Source organism: Aedes aegypti, chromosome 3 (genome assembly GCF_002204515.2).
Source record: "Aedes aegypti strain LVP_AGWG chromosome 3, AaegL5.0 Primary Assembly, whole genome shotgun sequence".
Lineage (NCBI taxonomy): Eukaryota > Metazoa > Arthropoda > Insecta > Diptera > Culicidae > Aedes > Aedes aegypti.
Genome location: NC_035109.1, coordinates 50387916 through 50412166, shown reverse-complemented (window position 1 = coordinate 50412166; position 24251 = coordinate 50387916). Strand labels below are relative to the sequence as shown.

The 24251-nt window shown below is 37.0% G+C and overlaps 1 protein-coding gene across 8 annotated transcripts in view; it reads left to right on the top strand.

The window, feature by feature from the left end:
- The window catches only part of LOC5571231 (G protein-activated inward rectifier potassium channel 3), a 377954-nt gene that overhangs the window by 326782 nt on the left and 26921 nt on the right, over positions 1 to 24251 (top strand). The gene's annotated exons all lie outside the window — the stretch shown is intronic.

Here is a 24251-nt window from a genome sequence, read left to right as displayed (position 1 = left end):
AATTGCAAGCAGCAAAGTCATCATTGCTGCTAAAACGAATGCCGGGCTACTTAGCCTTACCGATTGCTTATAGTTCGGTGCGACTAGAGATTAAAGATTTTTACCATATTAAACTAGAACTGTGAATAGAGTAATCCATTCAAAAATTTTGAAGAATAATTCTTTATTAATTTATATATAAATTATTTATATTGAAATTTCAACATTTGAGCCGCCAATCGTGGTTAGGGACGATCGAGTCAGCCATGAAAATTAACTTTCACTGTGGTTCTCTAGCTCGATAGAGTGCAGAGCTAGTTGGGCACTTCCATGATTCACTTTGGCATGGGGGTTTTTCTCTGCCGAATCGTCTGAAACTTTGCAACCAGAAGTACTTTTATACGACGCATATTGTGGCCAAATATGAGCTTAGTTGCTTTCAAAAACCCTACTGCCGAAATGAATCAAAAGTGCCAAGAATAGGATCCGGCTCCCTATCAAGAAATAGAATAGCAAGTTAAGCGAAGTATGCACTTCAACAGAAAAGTAATCGCCTATCTCGATGCGTGGGAAAAATTTCTTGCAAGAAATTCTCAAGAAGAGAATTTTTCTTCGATCGCAGTACGCAGTTGAAAAGAAATGTCATTTCAAATGGAGCTCACTGTAGGAAATTTCTTGACCATTTCTTGAGCAGAAATTTTTACTTTTCTTGAGCGGAACAGCATTCCTAGCTTAAAGCCTGATTCGCTGCTGACAAGTAATTTCTCAGCCTATCTTGATGCATGGAAAATTTCTGCAAGGAATCGATCAAGAATGCGCTTTTTTCTGATCGCAGTACGCAGTTGAAAAGAAATGTCAGTTCAAATGGGAATCGCTGAAGAAAATTTCTTCAAGGAATCGGCGATAAATTTCTTCAGCGATTCCTTTTCAGTAGCAAATCAGGCTTAAGGGAGAAAATGATCTTGAAGTACTTCTCAACCATCAACTATCAAAGTGAAGCTCAAATCGGAGCACTAGTGACTCAGTTGTTTTGATTGGTTTCAGTTTAGTTTGAGTCTCGTAAATATTTTCCTCAAAATGTTAGTTTACACTATGTGATGATTGCTTGTAATAGGGAACCTGCCATGATTGTCGCCTCCCAATATTTATTCTACTTCTGGAGAACATTCAATCACGGGCTATAATCGGTGCTTCCATCCTACCACGGTCATCGGGATCGATCTAGTTGCCATCGACGCGTTGTCACTTTGCGCACAGCAAATCCATCCGAGAAGTGATCGTCGTCTGCTCGCTCCCGTTTGTTTTAGCACTTGGTCGCTAATCCAATCCCATAAACGGTGATCCAGATAGAAGAATACGGCAGTGCGCAGCGAGAAAATACACACTAAGGTGACCCATTCTTGTATGGAAAAAGGCAACTCGTAAAAATGCTAGTCCCCAAATTTGTACAATTTGCACCCCATGGGCCATTCTAATGCACAAGATCACCGCACCGATACAGTGCGATTTTGATCTTCACCTATAACCATCATTGTATTAAGCTGGTGATAACTGACGTCATCGGTCAACAGCCGCTAGTCGATATGCTCCGGTGATTGCGACAAGGAAAGTGCGCTCTTGAAAACCGATAAACTTCCGTAACTAGCCGCAATTGACTCAATGACAGCAGAGTTTGCATATGTATGATCACCACCGCCGGAACACATTCATATGCTAAATGGGCTTGATTCTGGCTATGCTTCTGTCGGTTCCATGCTCGGCGATGATTGTTTGAACCAACAGGCGATCGCAAAAGGGAAGATGAGGCCATTTGGACTTTTGTGTTTGCTATTTGTGAGCGATTCGCCGAGGTCTAAATTTGCAATTTCATTAGCACCGGTTTATGAAAAGGTTTGGATATTTGTGGAAGTTTAACCATACGGAGCATTGTTTGATTTCTGGGTGGAAACGATCAGTAAACGGGATCGAGCTTACATTTGACAGACGCGTCAAAAATGTAGCTCCGGTTGAAAGCAGACCTCGCGGAATTTATTCAGCCCATTCGCACACATTTTAATGGGCGTTAAAAGTATGCTAATTCTCTCGGGAGGAAGATGCTAAATTGAAACCGTTTCCAGTTGTCAACAATTACATAATCGACCCATTTCAGAACCTAGTAGGCTGACGTGAAGTGCAGAACAGTTGTCTACGCCAACACAATCTGCGATATTACACTCTTAGCAGAAATGAGTCAAATGTGTTGCAAGATTTGCAAACTTACTTTGACCTCAACACAATTCGTATTTTATGTGTACCAAATAAGTGCATTACCGTTATTGTATTAGTCGCTAGCAGTGAATATCTACATTTCATCGTACACGCAAGATTACAATGCACGTGCATCTGCGTGGGATAAACGACGGCCTGTAAACTAACATTAACACCTGTAAACACATAAAAATTCACACCGTCAGTTTTTTAAATAGTTGTTCCAAGTTTCTGGAGCGGTTTTCAAATTTGGAGGTACACCCTTTACAAAACGTAACCGCAGAAATCGTTGACGTTTATGGATTTTATGGCTTACTAGATTGTCCCTTGAGTCGCAGTTGCACGACGCCGTCTTTCTATCTTGACCAAATAGAACCCAGAGTTACTGACAACAGAAATTTCATGCTCGCTTGTGTTACCTGGTGTGAATGTCTTGAGTCTCTTGGTTAAAATAATGATTATCCTCAAGCTACTGAACAACTTTGTCGAAAATGCCATATTTCAAAGTGGTTAGCATCCTGAGATATCCGCTTGGAGGACGAATTCTGTAGCGGAAAAGCACCAATTTTCGACCCAGCACTAGTTTTCGACCCATTCATATGATTCTGGATTACTTTACATGAAATTCCGAAAATTGGCACAGAATTCTTGTATGTCGAAAATTAGTGCTTTTCCCCTATCTGAATGACCACCGCAGATTAGCCTTTGAGCTACTTGAGCTATTGAACAACTTTTCGCAGGATACCAACCTTTCAAATCATCACGAACTAGAGATATTAAATGTTCCAAATGTTTATTATTTCATTATTATCCCTCAAGATGCATATAGTACAAGTTCGAAATAGCGCCCCTACAGGCCAAGTTCCTTACTGAAAGGATGATCTTCAATTCCTAAGTACTGAACCTTCGCCGAAGACAGTACTGTACCATCACTTAACGCATACGAGATATTCAACAACACCCCCAAATTGATGAAATCCCATGAGCTCTGGGTCTCCTTAAAAGCCTCACTCTTTCGAGCTTATTATGGTATGGCCCACTCAGAATTAGAACAAACATCTTTGGTTCTTACAACGACTCTAGTGGTCGAATTTAGAAGCTGAACCGTCTATGTGTGCTATATAACAATAATAACAGCACACACTTTTTTTTCGCTGCGTAGTTCGAACGCCATACGCTGAGAAAATCAACATAAAAAAGAGAAAACGGAAAAAATTGCACATAAAAATTTGGAGAACCCACCTTTATCAGGAATGAAAATTGCAAAAGTGCTAGGTTTTCCAAAAAATAATGTGTGGCTTGTACTAAATATGTAGAAAGAAACTATTTCGACGGATCGCAAGCCACAAATAAAGCGTCGGGCAGTTACTGTGCACCGTCAGCTGTTGATCAACGGCAGTACCATTGATTCGAATCCCAACAACCCAAACAGCCATTAAACAAAAAAAAAAAGATCGGTGCTACACGCAGTACCGTGCAATGGATTCGTCTTCGGATATTGAAGCATACGATCATACCATGTCTGCAGACAACCAAATAGGGAACACAACTAGAGAAATGTGGCCAAATTCTGTACCATTAAGCTGAAAGTGATCAAGTGTTGATGGAATTTAAGGCGAAGTAGGCCGTCATTGAAATTTGTACGCGTTGTTGATGATTGTTGCTAATTCATCTCACGATTTCGAATCAAAGAAAAGCAGTTGGTTTTGCACTGACACACCGGAAAAAGTATCAGCATACTCTATGCATGTTAGCGTGTACAGTGATACTTTTTCAAGTAAATATAAATTATCAAAACTGAGTTTTATCACTTTGAAATGCAATCTGAAAAGTCATCATTGTTGCCAAAACGAATGACGGGCTACTTAGCCTTAAGGATTTTTGACGCCAATTCAGCGCAATTTAGAGATTTTAGGCTACAATGAAGAGCGAATGGAATTGTCAAAACATCGACGAACTGTCAACTAAATGGGATGGACTCAAACAAAAAATGTATGAAAGAAAATAGTGTGCACCAGTTAACCGTATTCCGAGAAAAGTCCGAAAATTTTTTGTTGTATTGAATTTTTTTTTTGTTATTTTTCTTTGAAGCTTACATGTAATGTAACAATTGAGTTAATAAAGTAATACTTTTTGTTGCATTATATCCAAATTATTCAAATTTGTGAATGTTTCAATTCTCATTTTATTCATAATTGTTATACTTTTACGAACGCAATGTGTAACAAAAATTGCATATTTAAACATGGCTAAAGATTCGACTTAAGTAACGTGCGGAAAATTTGAAATATACCTGTATCGATTTTGTCATCTACGACATAATTTTGAGCCCTTCATAAAAGACTGCATTACGGTTGATGAATATTCCTATGTTTCTGAGCATTCCATTTTTATATTCCGCACAAATGTCCTTCAACTTTTATATACATTCGGTACCGTTATCTTCAATATTTAATGGTATTTGCATATAATTCTTCAATATACTGCTTTCAATAACGATATGACCATCCATAGTTTTTGGTATTCAGGAAAAATAAATGCACGAGTTGAAATGCGGCACTCTAAACGAGGAGAAATTGTCATAATTTCGGTTGGAAGGTGTATTTGCTGCACGCTACGTTTTTAAAGTGTAAATTTAAATCAGCAAATCACAAAGCATCACAATTCACCATGAATAAAATTCATGAAAACAAAAGCACTGGATTTAGTTATCTGTTTTTTATGATTCGTAATTTTGATATGAAAACTAGCAATTTTGATCATGAAATTATTAAGCAGGATTTGGAATCATGAATACAGTTCATGAATACAGATGCAATATTCATGAATTTAGATACCTGTCATTTATAATTCCGGTTTTGGTGATAAAAATTGGAAATTTGAGTCATAAAATCATGAAGCAGGTTCTTAAAATCATGAACTAATTTCATGAAAACACACAAACGTCAATTATGATATCAATACATACTTGCCAAAGGTAAACAAATAACATAAAGATTCGAATCGTTCCGGCTTTTATGCCACATGTCTAACCGGAACACGAACATCCGGTGGTTTGGTTTGTAAGCTAAATATTTTTTCAAGCATCAATTGAATTGACAGTTCGTCCGTAAGCTACAAAATGCTGGTGGATTGTACTGTCAATGAAGCAGTCCTAAACGTCTCTGCGGATGTGGAAAGTGTAACTGGAACATCCGACTGCCGAAGGTTTGTGTGAACTGCTCTTTTGTTGTTGCATTTCCGCCCATTACATCCGAACAGTAAAAATCGCCGACGCACTTGTCAAGCACAGGGATGGGAAATGTACTGTAGCAAACATTTACCACCTCGACAATCACATTTTTCTGCACGACCATCCAAATCCAAAGCAAACCATGACCGTTCAAAACAAAAAAAAAATGTCACGGCTCTTCAAAACTGTAATCTTTTTCTTCCCAACGTTTTTATCAAACCCGAATGCGAAATGACTCGAGCGCAGTGGTGACACGATTTTTCCGGTTTTCGGGATTTTGCATTTTTGCTCGATAGAGGCAGCATGAAAATGAACTTGTTTATATGTATCGCAACGGAATGATTGTGCTCTTGCTATTAACGCTTAAAGATTAAGGTGGAAATAAATTTGAAAAATTGAGGCATAGAAATAATCAAGATTATGGTTGTATTAGTGGCCAGAAACCACTGCGGAAATTTGGGTTTTTTTAAGAGATTTTCAATTGCAAGTGGAAATTTCAGCATCGTCATCAAAATAACAAGTCACTTACCTTGCCATACAGCTTAAATTTTGTTAGATTTTCACTAGAATAAAAGTAGAAACTGGAAATTTTCATACGCCTTGACAAATTTTCTTTGATTTTGCAAACGCACACCTCCTTATGACACATCACAAACACTTCAATAGTAATTTAGCGAGCATTCTTTTTTCTTGATTTCTGCTTCACTGACTCTATTAATCGTCATTTGCGCCACACAAAGATCTCACGCAACGATATATTTTCCTCGAAAACACCAGAAAACTCGCGACGATTTCGAAAAAATCGCAAAAACTGCTTCGAACTCGAAATCATAAACACAAATCGACATTCGCACCCCGCCTGGTTACTCACTACTACTCTCCTGTAGTGCAATGCTCAAAGCCTTAGGCATACCATGCCAGATTAGTTATCTCTTTTCTTCTCATGGTTCGGAAGATATGATGTCATTCTGGCTGATACACAACATCCGGAAGGATAGAGAGAAACAACACAATCAAAGCTACCGGCCTGGTTTAGGTAGCATGGATGCAGCGGTGGTGGTTTTCCGTTTCGAAACAGCTGATCCATTTGGTTGCTAGTATTATTTTGCGGTATGCACACTGAAACTTGAATATAAATGCGGATATCACATGAATTCTTCATTTAAATGTAAAGCTATTGTATTTGCAATAGCAAATCATGCATTGCAATGTTTAACTTTTGATAAAAAATGAAGGTTTATTTTTAAAAAGTTATAGTGCCACTTTAATCAGTTGACTTTTGGCACCACTGCCGATCAGCTGGCAGATGAAAACAAGTGTATCGAAAATGTGATCAGCTTGTACATGACTGTTGTGTTGTGAAGTGCTGTCGCGGTTGAATAAGTTTAAATAGAGCAAAATGCCGTTTTTATCAAAAGCAAAAAAGGCAGCAATAAGGCGCGAAGCAGTGAAGCGTAAGAATGCACATCCTCCATGCGAAATTGCCTTCAGATGCGATTCAGATCTGGAGTCAGCGAGCGACGAGGATTTTGATGAAATCCTTGATGATTTATCTGTTAATTCTGAATCAGATTCAGAATGCTCCTACGAAACCGAGGTCGGTATCGAGTGGAACGCGTTAAGTGACTGTGAAACCGATAGTGGCGAAGATCAGTGCTGCGAATATGAAGTGATGAACATATCTTTCAATCAAACAAATGTGTGGGAAACTTTCAATGCCTCAACGTGTAGTGAGCTACAGGACTTATCACTCGGAAACATTGATGACGCGCAGTGGATTGGAAATATAGAATTTTCTGGTTCTAATATCTGTAGTGATGATGACAAAACGACCGAGGTAGCTGAAGAACTAGTATTTACGCAGTGTGGACAGGAAGAAGCCAGAGTTGAAAATGATGAAGGTATGTTGTTATGTTTTTATTGATTTATATACTTAATATTGATACTAGATACTAAAAATTGTTTACAAATTATTTTATTCTTTTCAAACAAGGAGAAGCTGAAAAGTTGAAAGATTATAACATCATAAGAAAAAATCGCAAAAAAAACAAAAAAAATCTAAAACCATCATTCGAAAATTAAATATTTTCCATTAAAAAAAGCTGAAAAGGAGCACCAAAAATTGAAATTTTTCAAAGAAAAATCAAACATAGCACTTGAATATTTTAAACAAGTGATTTTTTACAAGCAACTTTTTCATTTTCAGAGCTTATATATACTCTGACAAATATTATTGAAATAATTTATGATTCAAGGCGATAATCTTTGACCAATTCTTGATAATTCAAAAAGTTGATCAAGAGCTTCAAAATACATATTCTGCAGTTGCCTCGCGTTTTTAGTCAACAAAATATGACTAATAAATAACATTAATTTTTTTATTTATTTATTGCTCAATGCAAGTTGGTGTTATACAGTTTACAATTTCTATACTTAACAGTGTTTTGGTTAACTTTCATCTGTAACTTTTTACTATATGATATCTTCAGCACTAAAGGACTAGATTAAGATAACAATGAAATCAGGTAGATGAGGAAAAAGTCTTAATACAAAAAAGAAACCGCAGGAATTCACTTAATTTAATTTTGAATAACATTTAAAAGGTTAACTGAAAATTTAATTTGAATTATTGTACAAATGTGTTCAAAATTCCTCCAAAAATAAATGAACCAGCAATGTCTAAAATAAATTCTTGAAAAGTAATAATTTTACTGAAATTTAACAGCAATTTTGAGTATTTTCTTCAAATTGACCACTGGCCATATAAACAGTATGCTTACGAAGATCGCAATAGTCCTCAAAAAGAACTAACTCAACTTAAGAACCAATTTTTAAATGAAGCTCATCCTTGGCCATCTCATAATTGAAAAATATCTCGTTGAAAATTACAGGAGACCTCTAGTGGCTGTGAGTTTCATATGCAGTACTGTGGAAAGTGAGGGCCTTCTTTAGCCGAGTGGTTAGGGTCCGCGGCTACAAAGCAAAGCCATGCTGAAGGTGTGGGTTCGATTCCCGGTCGGTCCAGGATCTTTTCGTAATGGAAATTTCTCTGGGAAATTTCTTGCCTCACGATATACGCTGCTTTGGCAACTTTGGCAAAGAAAGCTCTCACTTAAATTATATATATAATTTAATAACTGTGGAAGTGCTTATAAGCTGAGAAGCAGGCTCTGACCCAGTGAGGATGTAATGCCAAGAAGAAGGAGAAGATGTACTATGGAATATTGACAAAAGAGCTCAGGTTCATGGGTTGCTTTTAGAAAGATGTTGAAACGACACAATTTGCACAATAAATGCGATTTGTCAAGATAGTATCGGAATTCCCTTTGTCGGTGAAGCAAAAAAATAGCATAAGGTGTCAATTTCTCAGACGAATTTTCCCCAAACTTGGTGCAAAATAGAGTTTTCAATCCCGGGAACATTTCCTGGGAAATAAGATTTCCCGGGATTCCCGTTTCCCGGGAAATGATTTCCTGGTTCCCGGGATTCCCGTATTTCCCGGGATTTCTGTATTTCCCGGGTAGTTCTATTGAAAAAGGATTGACCATCCATTTTCGAACCTAAACTATCGTATAATTTACTTTTCATATCAGTCTTACCAATGCAATTATCTTGCTAGATCACTAGCTATACTTGGATATTGATTTGTTGTTTTTTTTTGTAATCAAATAGTTGTTTGTAAAATAGATAGCTCTTTGACGATATGTTTTTTTTTTCAAAATAGATTATATGCTATACAAAACACAGGGTTTTTCGAGGAATCATCCATGAATTGAGTACGCTCATAAAGTTTTCATGGATTTAACCATCACATTTTCCATCGTTAGACTCTAGTTGGTTTTTATTCTAGTGTTTGGAAGGTTCAACTTAATGTTGGTACCTACAGGTTGGACTCGATTATCCGTTGTATCAATTTTTTTTTTCACTCCGGATAACCAAATCTTCCTAATAATCGAATCACTAAAAGAAAAAATAAAATCTGCATTAAAAGAACTTAAATACTATATTTTTTCGTTGTTTTGTTTGTATAATGCAGTGGCATAGCCAGAAATTATTTTTAGGAACATTAGGGATCTTGGGAAGAAATTATTTTGACCAGCATACAGAAAACCTCTTTTTCAAACCCCCTTTTTTACCTACATCCAAAGCTGCAAAACCATTCATATTGTATACTGCAATACCAAATTAAATTTATGCATAAAATTTCAAAAACAACAATATCAAAAAACAAACTCCGGATAATCGAGCCCGTCCTGTACATATTATTTGAACTTCATACGATGTGTCAAGAATAATCTCCACATGGACTCAATATCATAATTTGTGTTGTTCCGAAACCTAGCGTACACAACGAAATCGATAGATTTTTTTGAGAAACATCAATAAATTACTTAAAAAAGAGAATGTAGGTACCATACAAGTTTACTGGTATAAAAAAATATAACCAAAATACGAATAATAAAAAAAAATTATCAAATTTGCTTATTTTCACGTTTTTGAAAATTTCCCGGGATCCCGGGATTTCCCGGGAAATTTGAAAACCCTAGTGCAAAAGTCAAAACTGAAAAAGCAGTTTTCTCTTTTTAAATATACATATCGAAGAAAATAAAAACACAGAGCTCTTTTATTTGCCAAATAAAAGGGCCATGTGTTCTTATTTTCATCAATTTAATGTTTTAAAAGCAGAAAACTGCATTTTCAGTTCTACATTTAGCGCCACTTGCACCTTAATTATATTCAATCACAGACAAGCAGACGTACCACTCGAGTTAATTTTATCGTACAGCAAAATAGCGCTCAATTCTAATATTTGATAGTTGGCCCTCTGCTCACTAGTGCCGCTCGTATCGCCACACTACCGCAACCAAGTGTACGGATGACGAAAAACATCATTACTAGTATTGGGAATAAATGTTCGCGGTACTATGTTTTAAATTTATAATAAGTTATGTCTATTTATCTGTGATTTCATTTTTCCATAAACATCGGTTGAAGGTATATCTATGTGAGCATGCTGAAAAAACGACTGTGAAATTAAAATTTATTGTTTAAATTCAATGCAAATCTATAGCACGATTGATTACAATACTTCCCATACCATTGAAAACTATTCCTAAACTTTGTATGTGTGTGAAAGTGTTTCAACGTTACCAATACATATATATTTATCTCAAGATTTCACTAACACATAAAAAGGGTAGAGTAATGTAAATTGCACCTTAATTAAAATTTGAAAACACAAGCGAAATATTAGCGATTAAATTATTAAACTTTTTTTCAATTATTCACTTCGAAATGGCTGCCCGAAAACGATCATAGTGGAGAGACAAAACCATTCTAGCAGTGTGTGAACCGTTGGCAGCGCAACGCCTGACGGTATAGGCCTTTTCACATGACGTTTCAAATCAGCTGATCCGGAAGCTCTTTGACAGTTCTTCTATGAAAATGAGAGGCCCGTGTTAGCACCGGTCCTCCACCGATGTAAATAAATGCATAGACGGACCTGTCACATGAAAAGGCCTATTGATGCTGCTGCTGCTTTGTGTTTTGGTTGACTGGCAGAATCGATGAACTGTGGTAAATAGTGGTCACAGTTCCCAAGGCTGGTCAAGCATAATCTTCACTCGTCAATTATAGACCAATCCAATTGTAGTAGTGCAATGTTAACAAAATTTTCTTTGTTTGCTGTCAGAACTGTCACAATATTGCTTTTGTTTGCTGTGAGAAAGAAAACATAAACTGAATTGCTGCCGAGCATTCACATTGTTGGACTGTCGTTGACCGAAAGTTTAAATGACGTCAAACAAACATCGATACGTTTTCATTCTGAGGAAATCGACCTGTATAAGATTGATCGTGCGTTGGTATTCGTAGCAGTTTGCTTGTAGACCTCTACTGCTTGATACTGCATAATCAGTATGAAAGTTTGCAGATAAGTTTTGGAACATCTTACAGAACTGGCAGTTAACTAGGTCATCAGAAATGCCATCAACATAATGGCAAAGTTCCGAAGAGCATGGTCACCAAATTAACCTCTTCCACAAACAACACTTTTTTATAATTTCACTGGAAAACGCCGACGATCGCAAAGGACGTGTTGACTTAGATGAAAAAAGTGATAGTTAGATTTGCATACAAATTCTTGATTAATAGTCATGATTCCATGGCCGGAAGACATGATATTATGAAAAATAAAGTTTTAAGATTTCATGACTTTTTGTTCATGAGCGCGACATCGGATTTTTTAACGTGTGAAGTAAGAAAAATCAAATGCGTAGTTATGGTTAAAAGCCGCGAATGTAAATAAATGAGTGAAACATTATCTGCTCAAAATAATACTCAAATTAATACTAATATGGATATAATGGGATTGTATCCTGTTTGGCGTAAAGCCGTCTGGCACAAGATCATTTGGCATTAATCCATTTCGTGAAACAAAACTCTTTACATACACAGAAAAAAATATTTAATTTTCAATGTGATGTAAACTGAAGTCTACTGTAAAAATAAATCAAATTCGTGTGTTGTTACAGCATCATGTAAATTTAAATGAATATACATGTAAATTTAAAGTGAATTCTATTGAAAAATAATGGCTGGTCGTTGAAATTTAGGTTTATTTTGATGCTCCAAATATGTGCATGAAAATAAACTTAAATTTACAACATATTTTTAGCTGTGTAGGGTAACGGTCGTATTTTGGACCCCCTAAGGAAGTGTTTTCAGTTTTTTGTCCCAATTAATCAATTGCACAGCGTAACCAAGTCAAAGAACATGCCAAAATGTAGAGAAAAACTTCCTCTACAAGATTAAAATGCTCATTCGGTCATGAAGGATCCGAAAAACGTCGTAAATAATTTAATTGTGAAGCACTGTTTATCATTATTTTGGACACATCAATACATTTTGGACCCTCAAATTATATATTTTGGACCCTCGGAATTTTTTATCGTTTGGCGATAAAGTTCATAACACTGGTTGTATAATATGCTTGCCCATAGTCTAATCAATCGATTGACAATGAAAAACCGAAGAAATTCTACGCTTTTAGTCCAGAATTTTGAAAAAAGTTTTTGTTTACATTTGAAAAATTTCTGACGGCATCAATTTCTGCGTGTAACGTGTTGTAACGGTTGCATGGATGAACCGATTAAATTAATTGAATTTCATATAATGTACAAACGGTTGATGCAAGTGCGGAATAGTCCTATCTTACCAAATGGCATGCGAATTGAGTTTGTCTTTCGATTTACACTGGGAAATTTGCAGTAAAATGGCCCAGGGGGTCCAAAATATATAGGGATCCAAAATATATTGGTTACCCTATAACGTGATTTTCATACGCCGTACGAATTATTTGTACTTGACAGAATTTCGCGATTCAGTAACTTTGAAGAATGCACGATTCACGATTCGTAAATAAAGTATTTATGCAGCTCTTAAATTGACCGATTCATAGCTTTTCATCGCAGAGTTTTTAGAAATTATACGAACTCATTAAATTGTCCATCACATTGTATGCGACCAACTTGAATGCAAGGAAATGTGCTCATAGTGTGACGTGATTTCTATGAAAAAAAAAAACCAAACATCAAGCGCACGGTGTACAATCTTAAGAAAGTGATATATTCCGAAATCTGACAGCTACTTGGTGACGTCATTCCTATCCACCCCGAACTAGTTTGTGAAAAAATAAGCTAGTGGTCCGGACGGCGTATGCTACGATAGGATCGACGTCACATGTTTACAATCATATTTGATGTTTTTAGTAGTAAAGAGACTGCCTTGTTAATTTTGAATGCCGTGCACCAAGCGTATCTGATAGTTACTGTAATCACCGGATGTGTCGGAAACTAAGCTTTATTTTCTTATGAGTTTTCAAATATGTAAAAAGTTTTATTATATAGTTTTTTTTTGCCATCAAACAGGCAGTTATAACAGTGGGCCAGGGTTTACAAAGTATTACGCACATACATCTGTTTGTTGGATGATTTAGAGCAGTGCTTCTCAAACTTTTTTAACTTTCGCCCCCTTGAGGCCAATATTTAACTAGAATCGCCCCCCCGATATGTGATTCAAACATATGTTATCAAAAGCGTACCGAAATTCGGTCAAATGATCAAATGTGTTAAAAATTTCTAACATGTGCATTTGATACACATATAGAATCATAACACAATAACTATTATAAATATTTAAAAATGTTTCCTTAAATATAGATAATTAGGCAATTATGACAATTTCTTGCATCATGGCATATTCAACATTATCTTGCGTGTATTACAGGCTACTAAATCAGTTTTCAATACAAGTTGGAGGTGTGAGACGCTCAAATGTCCAAATACAATGTCTTCCGAGTAAATGCACTTCTTTTTTCATGAATATGTGATACTTAGGTGAACTGCATCGATTTTGCAGCTGTGCATTTTTGAAAGGGATAATTTCCAGAAATTTGAACAATAAATGTTTGACGTTCCTGGGAAACCCTGAAAAATATATGAAAATCCAGAATGTTTTTCAATTTATTTCTCAACGCAATATATCAAAAAGGTATTTTCTCTAACACCAAGAAAAAGTCAAACATGTTTTGTACGTTCCGGATGTTCAAATCCAACGCATCTCTGATATTTCATTAAATCGATTTTTAAATGATTTCGGCATTTAGCGGTTTTATCGTTGGAGCTCGATTTTTATCTGCTATTTTTTTCAAAATTTGTTCATTAAATGATTTGTACCATAAGAACTTATGAGGAAGAGTGCAACCGAAATATCAAAATGTGATGTGTAGTTTTTTTTTCCTAGAAATCCGGATGAAATATTAGCTTCCTAAACTCAAAGTTTCCATACAAAATTTCTCCATATAAAAAATTGAGCATTTGCACCAATTTCTGAAAATTCTCAGATACATCCAAAATTACCATCCAAAAGATTTTGTGGAAATCTCAAATACCAATCATTCTGAAAACTCACATCATGTTGCATAAAATAAAATAAGAAATCAATGTGATTGGCCAATTTAGTTTCTGGCCAAAACTGGGTCTGGTGGCCTATATTGACCAACGATATCTTTGAAGCGAAACGATGGTTTTAGCTCAGTCTCGATATTTTACACACATAATATGGATCAAATGCTTGCATTTAACATAATTGTGGTATAAATACGACTTACCTTATATTTTTATTGACATTTTCTCTTAGGATGGCCAAAACCGGTGCTTTCATCCTAGTAGGGAAAGAATCTACTGTGTTGGTTAGAATTGCTTGGACGCTTTGAAACCCGAACACCGCCCTGAATTCACTTAAAATAATTTTTTTGACGACTTTGTAGCATGAAGAATGTACAAGACGTTATAATTATGCATTCTCTGCGAAAAATTCTGAATGTAGTCTTGAAAAACCGTTAAAAAGGCGAATCCGGCAATTCGATGTAGCACGGTTTGTTCTCACAACATCCAAATTCCATGTTAAAAATGGCTCAGAGCGGCAAGATGGATACTTGCTGATAAAACCCCAAGGTTCACGTATTGTACATTACACCATTATAAATTCTCTTCAATTCAATTATCACGCATAATTTCGAAAAATGCCTTGCAATGCTTGAAAATCAGATGGATTGAACTGGAATTTTGCAGAAATCCTCCGAATATCATATGGAAACTGGCTTTATGTCAAATGGCCTGATTTATGTGACATTGAGGGCTTCTCAAAATGACCTGACAACTTACGCAAAAATGTAAGTTGAATAAAACAGCTCCAATCTTTTTTAAACTTTCAATGCTCAGGGTAGAGCTAGAAATAGTGGCTCCAACCCATTACCCCGAACGCCATTACCCTGAACGCCACTACCCCGAACGCCACTACCCCGAATGAGCCATTACCCCGAATGAGACACAGTGCAGTATCTTGTTTTGCGGGCAAAAATGCGTCTCTATTAGAGACTCTCTAATGGAAACTGGTACCGTTTTGATTCATATTACGGACACTTAAGGCCTCAGTGAAGTAGAAGCCAGCTTGGACCATACAAAATAAATCATTCTGTATGATTTTTTAGCGTTATCGAGCGTCGGAAGCCCTTAACTTTCGGATGGTGGGTAAAGAATACGCGTCCGCAACTTGAATACTTTTCAATAAATCAAAACGTGTGGCCTTTTCATGATTCTTATTCCGGACGCTCCCTCACTTTTGCCTCATATTCCGGATGCTTTGATTCGAATTACGGACAGCTCATGATAACCATTAATGGAACAGTCAAATCATCAATTGAAATCGTTCAACCACTTAAGAGACGTCTAAGGTAGTTGGGTATTATAAATTTGCAATGATATTTATGGAATAAACCTAATAAAACAAGCCTCAAAAATGAGAAGTTTTGGACGGCGAAAATTGAAACATTTCGTGTGAAATGTTTCCCATACAAACGAGAGTGTCCGGAATTCGAAGCTGTCCGTAATATGAATCAAAACGGTAATTATGGGCGAGTAAAATTCATCGGTTAAATGTTCATCATAAAATTTCTTCTCTTTTATATGTCAGCTATTCTTTCGAAATATCTTGTTGGCAACTACCGTTTTGATTCATATTACGGACACTTAAGGCCTCAGTGAAGTGTAACCCAGCAGAGAGCATACAAAATTAATCATTCTGTATGATTCTTTAGCGTTATCAAGCGTTGGAAGCCCTTAACTTTCGAATGGTGGGTAAAGAATTCGCTTCCGCAACTTGAATAATTTTTAATAAATCAAAATGTGTGGCCTTTTCATGATTCTTATTCCGGACGCTTCCTCACTTTTGCCTCATATTCCGGACACTTTGATTCGAATTCCGGACAGCTCATGATAATAATTAATGGAACAGTCAAATCATTAATTGAAATAGTCGAACCACTAAAGAGACATCTAAGGTAGTTGGGCATTATAAATTTTCAAAGATATTTATGAAAAATGCTTACTAAAACGAGCCTTGAAATCGACAACTTTTAAATGGCAAAAATTGAAACATTTCGTGTGAAATGTTTCCCATACAAAGTAGAGTGTCCGGAATTTGAAGCTGTCCGTAATATGAATCAAAACGGTATCTTCCTCTCATACTTTCTGAGACGGTGCTTGTTTATCAGCTCAGTGGACTCTTTCGTAGTTCAAGGGTTCTTTCGCAAATTTCATAGCGCCAAAATTGCCATTTATAACACCTACCCACCCCCCTCCGTACCAGATTTGTATGGAAATTGTACATATTGTGTATGGGCTGTAACATTGTGAAAACAACCACCCACAACATTTATTGTCCCCTTTAGCGTTATAAAGTGAATGGGCTTTTAATAAAATAAGCCTTTTATTGACTAAGAGCTTTTCTTATCAATTTACCATCTATGCCTCTATGCTCAGGGACGCAAAGGAAATGTTAAATGCATAAGATCCGCCGCCGGAGGAATTCGAACCCATAACCCTCAATATGGTCTTGCTGAAAAGCTGCGTGATCACCGATATTTGGACTTCTTGGTGGTGTTCATATTTTAATTTTGTTTTTAAAGAAATATTTTCATTTCTTATAAATAGGTTGTGCCATAGCATCACGTTGTTACAGTGATCATTCACGTCATAGTTGCAAACATTTCACCAGTAATTTGCCCTTCTTTCTTAAATAGACTGTTCTTTCAAGTTTTCGATTGATACGGTAGTCACTAAACCAAAGACAAATTAAAGACCTCCATGTCCCTTGCAGTTGCCCAAAATTTTATGGCTCATAAGGTAATATAGAATGCCGTGAAAAGTGTACTGCGATCTGTCAAATTGGGAACCTTTTGCACTACCGAGGGACCGAATGCAGTACTAGAAGTGGTACCCAATCTGAGCCCGAGTGCGACGGACCTGCTAATACTTTCATATAGAACAGCTTTTTTAAAGGAATATATCCTGAAGGCATTCACTAAAGTGAATCCTGCTATGATTCTAATCAAAAATTTTCCCTTTTTCATCTTCTTGTATTAAAAGAGACAGGTCTCTTATGGATTTGCTCGCCACTTTTCTGCCATCATAATTTCTTCATTGCCTTGAACCAAAAAATTTTTTTTGTGGTTAGATAACAAAAAATATTTTCATTTTCATCCAAATTCAAATTACTGATCCCACAAATCAATAAAAGTTTTTACTGTAGAGGCAATTAGAGGCCGCCGTTTTTGTAACATGTACATGTATATTAACGTTGGCCTTTAAGCGGGTTCCATAGAACAACACTTGCAGTAACTATCTTAAGATGATCTTCCATCACCATCGTTTACGAAACAAAATCTTTAAGGAGATCTTAATGCTAGTAGCCCGACACCTACAAAAATGAGTAAAGGAAGTGGGTACCGACGTCCAATAAGAGACTTTACTACATCCTAATTTTGCGCATATTTTAGCTATTCCTTTCATAATAAATACCACATTTTTTTGAAATAGGCTGTTCTTCAGAGCACTGCTTTGTGGCTGTGTGAATCTCACTAAAATTAGAGGACAAATCCAAACAAAACATAGTATGTAAAAATTATTTGCTAAAAAACTAGCTGCCTCTTTATCTTCTAATATATGAAAAATTCATAGTTGAGTCAAACTCGTTAAATACTCATAAGGAATTTTACAATTATCTCCCCATTCTCTAACTAGCATAAGTTTCAAAATGTTATGTATTCGGGGTAGTGGCATTCGGGGTAGTGGCGTTCGGGGTAGTGTCATAGAGTCATAAATAGTAGACTAGCCTTTAAACAAAAAACTTGTAAAACTCAACGGGGCACCCCCTAGATATGTGCCTTAGAGTAGGGTGATGTGCTAGTATCCATCGTATTAAGCATTGGTCAGTGAGAACTGCAATTTTCCCAGTATTGCAGTGAATGATGCTGATACAAACCGATGCCAAACAATTCTTTCTCAAAACGGCTTTAGCATTGAACAATAACATTTTGATAAATCTTGATCTCTTTTTGGAAATAATGCATAGAAAATGCATCTTACTGTATTCTTAGTCCGTCGTATCGTTTTCAACTCCGTCGCAATCAGTTTCCAGATTCGTCTCACAGCTTACAGCTGTGTGTATTGAATGGTTAAAACACAACATATCAACGCTATAATAAAATGTTTTACTAGAATATATAGATCTACGGGCATCTCCCTCCATTCCTTCAGCATGATGTAATATACTAATTTCCTTTAAAAATAATTGTTCGTCATCAAAACTCAGCCCAAACATATGAACACAATTCCCTTTGACCATACAATAATGGCATTTGCTCACAGTACAGCGAAAACAACACAATCAAAGGAACCGTATTTTTACGTCGTGCGTCGCGCACACATTGATGCGTACAAGCTTTTTTTTCTCAGTACGACGGATTGAACTTTGTTTACATTCTCAATTATACGCGGCGGTTGAGGAAATTTCGTAAAATTTGGTGATTTATTGAAGTTAGCCCGGCGAAGTAAGTCACCCACGGGGGCGGGAAGAAACTTGTGTTGGAAAGTGGTGTGGCTCAGTCGATCGCTAAGCATTTCTCTCAAATCGTGTTCGTCCATGCGATTTCGGTGAAAAAGTGCAAAGTGGATAATTGAACTGAAGTAATTTACCGAAATACAGTAGTGTTATTGCATTTTTGGTGTACAAGTGTACAAACCATAACAACTCTCACAAAATCACACTTGGATAATGAATCTATGTTGCAGGTAAGTTTCAATATCCGCCGTAGTGGAACATTTAAAGTTTGATACGACGAATAGTAGCGCTTACGACGAAGTAGAACAAAACCCTAAGAAAAAAGCTCTCTCAAAATGTCAACTCAATTGGTTGCTCCACCAGCTGGTGCATTCAATTCGAAATTTGTATGGAATATTCGTTTCAAATATAATGAAACTAGACCCTATGTCGCTTTTTCGTTCCGTATACTAGTTGATCGCATACAATTCAACCCAGAATGACAAATTCACTAGTTAATACCATAATGCAGAAGGTTGTATATCGCATTCATTAATCTTTCAGTTGTTGAAAGTTAGGCTTGGATCAAGCTTCCGTACAATCACATATATGCATGCGCCGCAGCTCGCTTAGCGTCTTAGGTTGCTACGATGCGCTTAGTGGGTAGCACCAAGCTATGAAATACTATGCAGTATAGCAAATCTACTTCAAATAATTAAAACACCAACTTTCTCAATTATAATCATGATACAACCTTCTACACTTTTGTTCGCTATGGTATCAAGAAGTGTTTTTGACAATCTGGGTTTGATTTAACGAGATCAACAATTTTCGTGAACCAAACAGGGGATACTGTGCTGTTTTCCATATATTCAAGCTGAAAATCCCATATCAACTTCAACTCAATTGCGCCAGCTCATGGAACGACCAAATGAGCTGGAACTTTCAGGCAGTCTTCTTCTAACCTTAAGGAATAATCCTGGGAGGTGCCCCATGGAATTGAATAACTTTATTTTTCTCCCATACTGAGCTGGGCCAGTCTAATAAATAGTCTTGACTGTTCAAAGCAATGTTGCCGGATTGTTAAGTTTAAAAATATCATATTTCATGATTAAAACTAATTCAAATTTATACTACTTTCGTTATTTTAGTAGAAATACGATGAAAACCCCGAATTTAGTACTATACCATTTAATACCACTATACACCCGATTCTGTTTTTGCACGGATTTTTTTACACGGCCGTGCAAAAAAGTTTTCATACATTTTTTTCCGCTAAAACCTTATTTTTGCATGAAACGTCGAGAAATAGTATTACTTTTTTTGCACGGTTTTTGAAATTTTGAACTGAAAACTTTTTTTGCACGGTACCCATCCCCCGTGCAAAAACAGAATCGGGTGTAGTTTGTATCCTTTGTATCCGTGTAATTCGACCAAAGACAAATTCAAGACCTCCATGTCCCTTGCAGTTGCCCAAAATTTTATGGCTCATAAGGTAATCTAGATAGCCGTGAAAAGTGTACTGCGATCTGTCAAACTTGGGTACCTTTTGCACTACCGAGGGACCAAATGCAGTACTAGAAGTGGTACCCAATCTGAGCCCGAGTGTGTCGGACCTATCGAAACCCTACTTAGATAAGTTATCACCTTGAGTCCTTCACTTAGGACCAGGGATTGAATCCTGAGAAAATTGAGAGAAACTCTCACGTATCGCTCTCTGTAACTATCATAACATGCTGCACATTATGAGAGACTGTTTATCGTATACTGCTATAACTTTGATTAGATTGGGAGAATAGTAGTGCATGATAAAACCCCTCTAAACATGCTCCAAGCCTGCGGGACACTATTGCTATTGGAAGTTCGAGGATTGTTTATCGTGCCAGTAAAGAAAAACACCTATCCCCAACGGTAAACAAGCAAGAAAAATTGATTTTATCATCGCTCTCTCTTTGGGGCTCTCGCTCGCTGCTTCCATTTATCAGACTTGTTACACCTTGCGATACAATGACGATCGTGGACTGCAACAGATGGGATGTTTTTCTTTGCTTGCTTTGATCGTGCTTCAAACTCAAATGAGAGCGAATTCTGCAATGCCTGCTTAGGACCTTCTAATGCTGGCTACGATAGTTGGTTGGTTGGCATACAGATGCCATTCCCATGCGAAGAGTACCGTCGTTTATTTTCAATTACATTAATTAATTAAATCTTGTTAAAGCTCCCCATAATTAATTGTTTATATATAGGCTCAAGCGAACAGAAATGTTTTGGATAACTGTTGGAGGGACCTTCATAGTAAACATTTAGTTTTGTTTTTAGAATGGTTCCATTAGTCGATACATCGACTGATTGATTCATTGCAAGCAGAATAAGAAATAAAATGACTTTAGAAACTCTTTTTTTTAACGGAGACTAAAGAGACCTTTCATCAAAAATAATTTTTAGATACATAAACGCTTTTCGTATTTTGCGTGTATCAAGTGCACTACTGTTGTTGTTGCAGCTGTCGCTAGCGCTATCCACCATTTCATCGTGCACGCGAGATATAAATGCACGTGCATTTGCGTGGGCGAAACGACTGCCTGTAAACTGATCTATCTTCGCCTGCCTGACCGTCTGTATATGACAATTTTTAATATGCCCTGTGAGAATCCATCTCGCACACACCGGTCGGACCTAGACCTTGAACAAATGAATTGAGAAATTACGTTCTGCCTTCCGGTGGAACCTGGCCGGCATCGTAGTCGTCGTCGTCGTCGTCGATCGTCTCGATTCGTTAGGTTGGAACCGATTTACATTACAAAAATCCACCCGGTCCAAACGTGATGACCGGGTCCCGGTCTGTTTGACAGATTTACTACATATATGCACAGACAATCAATCTGCATATGTGCTTACACCAGCAGTTCGCAAAGTGTGTGCCGCAGAACTTTTCTACAGCAAATAACTTGAAAACCAGCTCACATTCGTAGAATAAGTTAGGTTAGGTTAGGAAAGTACAGCACATTGGAGTCGATAATCACGGTTCTCTATGCTTTGGGTTGAGAAAAACACATCAGAAAAAAATGATGATAATTTCATAGGATATTTGATTTGAAAAACAAAATTTCTTATGCCGTTATTCCTTAAGAAAATCTTGTGTACTTCATGAGTTAAGTTCTTTCAGAGTAGGGCACCGCAATTTAGAAAAGTTTGGAAACCTCTGGCTTACACAGTGTAGCCGACAGCGACAACGAATTCTAGAACGGCTCGTGTTTGATGGTGAATTATGCATTCAGCGTGCATCGCCGACGCCATCATCAGCTGTTTGCGCAAACGAATCGTTCAGTCCGGTCGGAAGACATACAGTCTCTCGTACTATCTCATGATCACTAGTATCTCTTATTTTGTTCGCCGAGAAGCTTCCGCGCTGCTGCTGCTGCTGCTGCTGATAAGCTACATAATATTTACCACACCTAATCGCACAACTGTCCCATGGAGAATGGAAACCACGCGTCGGAACCGTTATGCGTCACTTTTAGTCTCTAGGTGCTCGTCAGAAATTTTCTAGGTCAAAAGCCATCAATTGCCTTCGATGCGACCAGTGAACTGTGTAGTGGAATATTAGCTGATAGGGTGACGGTAAACAATAGCAATCATTTCACTCGTGCAAATTGCATGGATGAATTGAGGAAGATGGTATCGGACAAAATCGTTTAAATGTAATCAACTTACCCCATTTGACGGTACACGAGACTGGAACATAGTTTTTGATTTTGGGGTTAAAATGGTAGCAATGAACGAGCTCACCATATTCATATTACCACATACACTTCAATACTGAGCGATCATTCCTTGGACAATTTGGAATAATAGCGCAGAGGACATTTTGGTAACAACATGTTACATTGCATTGTTTGAATTGAATCCATTTGCTCAGAAGATACAGAAACGCTTTTATATAAACCTTAACTCAAATGTACTTAAATATTTAAGAGAACTTGTCGTGGTCATAGCAGATTCCTACAATTTTTAAAGTTTGTTTGAGGATCAAATGCTTGTTTTTAAGGCAAAGTTTTGATTTTCTGGTAATTGTGGATTCAGATTTCTTATATTGGGCTTGAATGCCCTCGATGTGATTTTGACAGTTTTCATTATTTTAAATGGGTTCTAGATATTTAGCAAAGTCATGCTGAAGGTGTATGGGTTCAATTCCTGGTCGATCCAGGATCTTTTCATAATGGAAATTCGCTTCTTACCTCTATCAATGAACTTTTTGAATAATGTGTTTTGACATAAAAAATATTCAATTCTTGCCAATCAACAATTCGGATTCCGATATGATCATCGGGCCACTCAGGTTTTACGTGTACGTAACTTATTTAATTCGTTCCAAAAACTCTGAAGGCTTTTCAACGAATCATCTCCTTATTCTTCTTTCAGGAACGTTCCAACTTGGACAGAGCCTGCTACTCAGCTGTTTTTAACTGAGAGCTTTTTGCATGTGAATATCGTGTGGCAGATATGAAGATGCCCTAGGAAGTCGAGAAAATTTCCAACCCGAAAAGATCCTCGACCGGTGGGATTTGAACCCACAACCCTCAGCTTGGTTTTGCTGAATAGCTGCGTCTTGACCGCTATGGCTATCTGGGACCTATATGGTAGAATCTGTTAAACGTTTTTTTGCCATAAGGTCAAATTCACGGTAAAAAGAAGCAAGGTATTATACTCCGAAAAATGACATTTGGCAGTGACGTCATTCCTATCGCAAAAGAAAGCAAGGCCTGCTCTCCTTTACTATCCTCAAGGCCTCATGCTTGACGATATGGATGATGACACATGTTTTGATGGAAAATCGTTGTTTACACGTGGGAATAGCCTACCTTGTTGTGTCTACCGTGGTCAAATTTTGATACATAAAAACGCAGTAGGCCTTGTCGCGGGCGGTTGTGTTTTGAGCTGTTTGTCACGTTCTGCGTGACATTTTTTTCGGTGGATCAACCGGTACCGGTACTACGCCACCCCGATTACTTTTTCTTCGCTCAGTTATTAGTGAGGTTGTTCTGATTGATTATAATGGGAACTTATATTAGCTATAATTGCTGAATCTGCAGCCGTCGTTTAGCGCTTCTGTGTTACGAATATTGTGTAGAATGCTGAAATAAAAGTAGCTTAAAGTCTGAAAATCGTAACAGTTTGTGATCAATGTTTTATGCAAAGAAATATGTTTCAATCTGAAACAAACTGTCCAAATTTACTCGGTGGTAGAAAGTATCAACTATTCCTTAGGCTGGTTCCAATAATATCTCGACAACCACTTGACAGCCTGTGAAACAAATACCAAAGTTAACATTACACTCTTGGCTTGCTTTTT